Source organism: Triticum aestivum, chromosome 3B (genome assembly GCF_018294505.1).
Source record: "Triticum aestivum cultivar Chinese Spring chromosome 3B, IWGSC CS RefSeq v2.1, whole genome shotgun sequence".
Classification (NCBI taxonomy): Eukaryota; Viridiplantae; Streptophyta; class Magnoliopsida; order Poales; family Poaceae; genus Triticum; species Triticum aestivum.
In genome coordinates, this window is record NC_057801.1 from 799640669 (window position 1) to 799647049 (window position 6381).

Sequence of the window (6381 nt, forward strand, 5' to 3'; positions counted from 1 at the left end):
GGCGATCTTTCTGGCCAGCTTTAATATTTAAATAAGTTATTTTTATTTTAAATATGCATGCATTTTTTTGGGGTCGGCCCATTTGGAGTTGCTCTTGCTCTGCTGATGCTCAGCCGCCGTGGCCCCGACCCCATGGTACTCTATCAATCAGCCCACCCTCCATCCTCAACCAGTGCCACGTTGGCGCTGACGTGACGGCGGCGCCTTCTCCAGCACGCCTCCTCCTCATGTGGAAAAGTCACGCTTTAGTCAACACTGTCCACAGTAGTACATTGCACACTGCCAGAGCTTCGCTCCTCTGTCTCCTACCTCCTCCCGCTCCTCCCCACCACACTCCCTGCCTCGCCGGCGGCCATGGACGCCGCCGCCATGGAGTCCCTCATCCTGGAGCTGCACGCGGTGGAGGCCTACAAGTTCGGCGCCTTCGTGCTCAAGTCCGGCATCACCTCCCCGATCTACCTCGACCTGCGCGTGCTCGTCTCCCACCCGCGCCTCCTCTCCCGGGTCGCCGCCCTCCTCGGCTCCCTCCCCTCCACGCGCCCCTACGGCCTCCTCTGCGGCGTCCCCTACACGGCCCTCCCCTTCGCCTCCGTGCTCTCCGTCGCCCGCGGCATCCCCATGATCCTCCGCCGCTACCACGAGACCGGCGCCGGCGCCGCGCCCGCCATGCGCACCCAGGGCTCGTTCCGCGCCGGGGAGACCGTGCTCATTGTCGAGGACCTCGTCACCAGCGGCGCCTCCGTGCTCGAGACCGTCGCGCCGCTCCGCGCCGAGGGGCTCGTGGTCGCCGACGCCGTCGTCGTCGTCGACCGCGAGCAGGGCGGGAGGGAGAACCTCGCGGCGAACGGGGTCACGCTGCACTCCCTCATGACGCTTACCGAGGTGCTCGCCGTGCTCGTCAGCCACGGCAAGGTCACCCAGGAGAAGGTCGCCGAGGTGAAGCGCTTCCTCGACGCCAACAGGAAGGTCTTGGTGCCGGCGGAGCCCAAGGCGGTGTCGGCAAGAGGGATGGCCTTCGCCGAGAGGGCGAGGCTGGTCAAGAACCCGGTGGGGAGGAAGCTGCTCGAGGTGATGGAGGCCAAGCAGAGCAACCTGCCGATGTTACAACAGCAAAGGAACTCCTTGAGCTAGCCAACAAGGTATACAAATCATATACAGTACTAATAAACTTATCGTTTGCTGTTTATTGATGCTCAGATAGGTTGTTTACACACTTATAATTTCTCATCTTGGGTAATCAAGCATTCTGTAATGTGATGTAAGATAAAATTGACTGAACACATGTAATGTGTCGAGACGAAATTGACTGCATCAGTAATTCATGCATGAAACAAAGACACAGATTTGGGGGTTGTGAACTGAGTAAATTCAGAATTTTTGTACTGTACTTATTATATACCTTTCACATGTACTGTTGCAAATACTTTTGAGGAATCTAATGTTGCAAGTATAAATAGTACCACTGAAAAAAAAATCAGTGTGGGTTCAGTACAGGTGCTTTCATCTCAGTCTCATACAGTTTTTCACTAAGTTGGATTAGCTTTGACCTTTTCGCTATTTTTTGAACTCCATTTGATTAATTTCCATGTAACTTCTCTTTAAATTTCTGTTTCTAGTCCCCCAACTTAACATGTACTTGTGATTTTGTTGTCCAATTGTAGGTTGGTCCGGAGATTTGCATGCTGAAAACCCATGTGGATGTCTTGTCTGATTTTACACCAGATTTTGGCGGCAAGCTCCGTTCGGTATGGTCACCCTGCTTCTGATGCAACCTTTATTTTCTTTCAACCATCCTTATTATTGATGATTTTCCTCGCATTTTGATGTTTGGTCGTAGACTAGTAGTTTGTTTGTCAGTAATCAGATCTTGCATCATTTTGAAAAATAAAAAGAAATCAAGTGTAGAATCATGCTTCATGCCTATCAGGTGTAGAAAAATAAACCAGGTGTAAGTTCAGTACAGAGTATCTCTCTTCATAATCTTCTGTCAGGAAGCATGTTTTCCGTGCACCCACACAGTAATGCCTTCTTCGCATTTGGGCACCAATAATAATGCCTTTTTTGCTTTGATGTTTTCTGAAGATTGCAGAAGAGCACAACTTTTTGATCTTTGAAGACCGCAAGTTCACTGACATTGGGAACACGGTAACTATGCAATATGAAGGGTGAGAGCAGAGGATTATGAACCACCTACTGACTTTGTTTATTCTGTATATACCGACACAATATAACTAATGTTCTTACTTTTGATTCAGAGGAACATTCCGCATATCAGACTGGGCCGATATTGTCACTGCGCATGTAGTCCCTGGACCTGGAATTGTAGATGGCTTGAAGCTGAAGGTATACTCTGCTAATTACTTGCCTTATAACTAGTTAATCCTGAGCTGAAAAGTCCAAGCGTCAATGCTACAGCTGATAATGGTTGATACTATGTTGTAGTAGTGCACTAGTGCTCAACTGCCCATAGACATAGACAGTAAACCTGACGCATTATTGTCTTGAAGGGTTTACCAAACGGAAAAGGGTTGCTCTTGGTTGCTGAGATGAGCTCACCTGGCAACCTTGCTCATGGAGATTACACTGCAGCAGCTGTGAAGTTTGCCGAGCAACATTCCGATTTTGTGATTGAGTTTGTGTCGGTAAACCCTGCATCCTGGCCAGCTCCAGCGGCGAGTCCAGCGTTCGTCCACATTATCGATCCGGGAGTTGATGTTGTTGCCGGAGGAGATTCTCCTGGTCAGCAGTATGACACCCCTCATTCGGTGAGTCTGACCTTTGCGTTTCAGTATTGTATGACTATCACTCTGTTTTCTTGAGCACCTCAATACTCCCTCCTTTCCTAAATATAACTTTTTTTTAGAGATTTCAATAAGGACTACATATGGATGTACATAGACATATTTTAGAGTGTAGATCCATTCATTTTGCTCTGTATGTAGTCCGCATTGAAATCTGTACAAAGACTTGTATTTACGAACGGAGGGAGTAGTAATTTTCATAGGGAGTTGGCCGTGTTTTCTCACTGTTCAACATAAGAACTATAGCTGTTGATGACCCTTCTTGTTAAAAATAAATGTAGGGCACTAATGCTCTATTAGAAATAGTGGCAGGTGTGTGATACGCTTGATACTCCCTCTATATCAAAATACAATTCGTTTTTGACACTATGACAGTGTAAAAAAAGACTTATATTTTGATACAGAGGAAGTATACTATTTAAAAAGAGACTACATTCTTCTGTACCGCACTTGCGCTCGAGCCATTTTCCATCCCCTGTCTCTACAGAATTACATATATTGGTGAGTGCCATGAAAACCAAAGAGGAAACTGCAGGAGCTGGTCGATCAAACCCACCCGTTGCGATTGCTGTCTCTGCTGATTATGTTCTGAGTGCTAGCTTTTTCTGCTGGTTATGTTCTGAGTGCTAGCTGACGAGATACTGATCTCTCACCTGATTTTCTTCTTTGCAGATCGTAAACGAGAGAGGCGGCGATGTAATCGTGGTTGGGCGCGGGATCATAGAGGCGAGCGATCCCGCCGAGGCCGCGAGGGAGTACCGCGTCCAAGGGTGGCAGGCGTATCAAACCAGCTTGTAATAATGTACTACAAGTGGATTTCGGCCGCGTTCAGGCAGGCGATCGGTGCAATAATAAAGATGGCTAGGAATATCTGAATAAGTGGATGTTACAGTCCCTACGGTCATGTAACAGAACAAAGCAACTCTACAGTAGTACTCCCTCGGTCTCAAAATAAGTGTCAGTGATTTAGTACAGCTTTACAGGGAGTAAATATGTACAATCTGTACCACGGTAATAATTCCATTGAAGTGCCGATCTTTTTTTTTTAATCTCAAAAGAGGTTGAGGGACTAATATGTTTGTGAGTGTACAAAGGAGTTATAGTGCCTGAAGATTTGGTTTAACCTAAGGAAGACGACACCTAAAAATGCATTTCTTCAAGTGAATAATTTGGTGATGAAATTGGTACGGCCTTTGAAAAATTGATGTGAAGACTTTGAAGCTCGAAGACTTTTGTTTTATAGTTTATTTCTTCTTATTTGAATCATAGGAAAACCCGTATTGTTAAAAGGGTCTAGGTGAAACATATTTTATATTTTCAAAGTGATGCTCAAACCTATACATACACAAGCCGCTTCGAGTGAAGCCTGTGGAATTCTCCGGAACCGCCGCTTCGAGTGAAGCCTGCGGAATTCTCCGGAACCACCGACAAATTTGCTAGTGACAGTGACGAAGTTCATCTGGTCGCTGATAAATTTGGTCACAGTGAGTTATGATTTCGCCAGTGTGTGAGTGCCCCGGCGAATTTAAGATTTCTATTTTCCGACCGTTGCCGCCGTGTGCCAGCTGTCAACGGTCATGTTTAAGAAGGGCATTTATGACAATTCCTATCGGATTGCCCCTGGCTATAAATAGCCGCCCGCATAACCACTAGTTGGTTGCTTGCTCTAGAGAGAACTTCACACTTGTCATTTGAGAGTAACCCATCCTCTGAAGACTTTGAGAGGATCCTAAGTAAGGAAAAAGCCAGCATAGCCAAAGTGATTGAGCATCACTGAAGAGATTGATCTGTGTGATCCGACGCCTGTTAACTTTGAAGACTGTCATTCTTGCAGACGATTAAGCGTCATGTTCTGAGCACCCAAGAGTTCTTGTGGTGTGCCGATGAACAAGTCTGTGAAGGTTTTGAAAGTCTACCTTGAATACTTACCACGAGTGATTCGGCGAGGTCTAAGTGACCTTGACTCAAGAGGAATATTGGTGAGGACTGTGTATCCTCTGAGTTCGTCTCAATCGCCTCAACCAGACGTGCAGTTGATACAACAATTAGAATTGGTCTACCAAATCGTTGTGTCTTCACCGAGCCTACCTGATTTCAAATTCCTCACCCTTACCTTTACGTTATCCCGCTGCTGAAAAATATGTGATCTACCTTTTGACGAATTTGAACTGAAGTCATTCATCATGATGTTTTTCATTTCTTCATTTTCATATTCTTTATGCGTGTATGTTTGTATGATTGCATGTTCTTCACCAATATGTATCTTGTATGCATTCTTTCTATCTGTGTGTTGATTTAGTTTCCCCGCGTTTCTATTTCTTCACTCTGTTCTTCGTCAAATTCATTAGAGTCTGACGATCAAGGATTACAGAATATTAGGCACATCAAGAAATTCTTGCCTTTCATAGGCAGTTGTTCTCACCTGATAGTGTTGGTGCACAGTTGCGATCATTGGAACCACGGGCTCTCCTAATGGTGATGTTGCACTACTGATCCCTTCCATTACTAGATCTTGAGATGAGAATTGCAAAGTCAAAAAGGGGATCATCTTTCGCATGTGAGATGTCTAACACATGGACCCGCAGAACAAGGGCACAACTTATGGCAAGAGTTCTAATGTAGTTTAGGCATAGAAAAGAATTACTGCATCATAGAAAAGAATTACTGCATCATAATACTCGAGGTAAACAATTTGGCATAGTGAAGACCAAAGATAATGAGGGTGCAAAAGAGTCCAGAAGATGCAAGAAAAACAGAAGGTATGTTCATTTAACATATATTTCTAGATAGCAAACAAGTATGCAATTGGGTTTTGAGCGAACACTTGATCCTGAGACTCAGCAACATTCATGGGAAAAATACGGTGATTAATTATTCATGTTATATGTATAGTTCTATTAGATTTACATACTGTGACCATAACGGCTGGCTTTGCTGTTGTATCAGCTTTGGCGAGTTATTCATCCAGCCATGTCCTGTTTTTTGTTCCAGGAAATGACCGTTTCAGATGAAACAATGAGTCCTTCTGAGTTAGCACCTTTTTTTTTTGAAACGCAGTTCCTTAGGGCCCAATTCATTAAAAAAGGTCGAAGAGAGGTGCCCAGTTAATTAACGGAAAACCGGGCGAAAACCGTCACAATATGCCCGCAAAAACAAGGCACACAGGGCGACCTGGCAACCCATACAAGAACGCACACACGCCGTCGAAGAGAAAACCACGAACAAGCGTTGAGGCCTGCGTCGGTGATGCCAAACAGTCCACCGCACACACCGACGACCAGGCAGCTCCAACTCTGTCGACGAGCATTGTAGGGGGAAAGCGCTGGGCCTGCGTCGAGCCGGCACCGGAGCCGACCACCCGTCTCGTGTCATCGTCGCCGCGGAAGCACCTCCTCTGCAGCTCCGACTTCAGGAAGACAAATGAGGCCCAGCAACCCCTCGAACACGCAGGATGAGACCGACTACCAAAGCTCAGCAGCCGCCCAACTTCGCTCGAAGCCGCCATCATTGCCACACTAGAAGTCGCGCAACATCCACATTGCCGGACAGACAGCCGCCGACCGCAATGCAGCGAGCATCC

The 6381-nt window shown here is 46.3% G+C and overlaps 1 pseudogene; it reads left to right on the top strand.

The window, feature by feature from the left end:
* The first annotated feature begins 265 nt into the window (after positions 1-265).
* Positions 266-3850, top strand: LOC123072517 (uridine 5'-monophosphate synthase-like; annotated as a pseudogene).
* The last annotated feature ends 2531 nt before the right edge of the window (positions 3851-6381 follow it).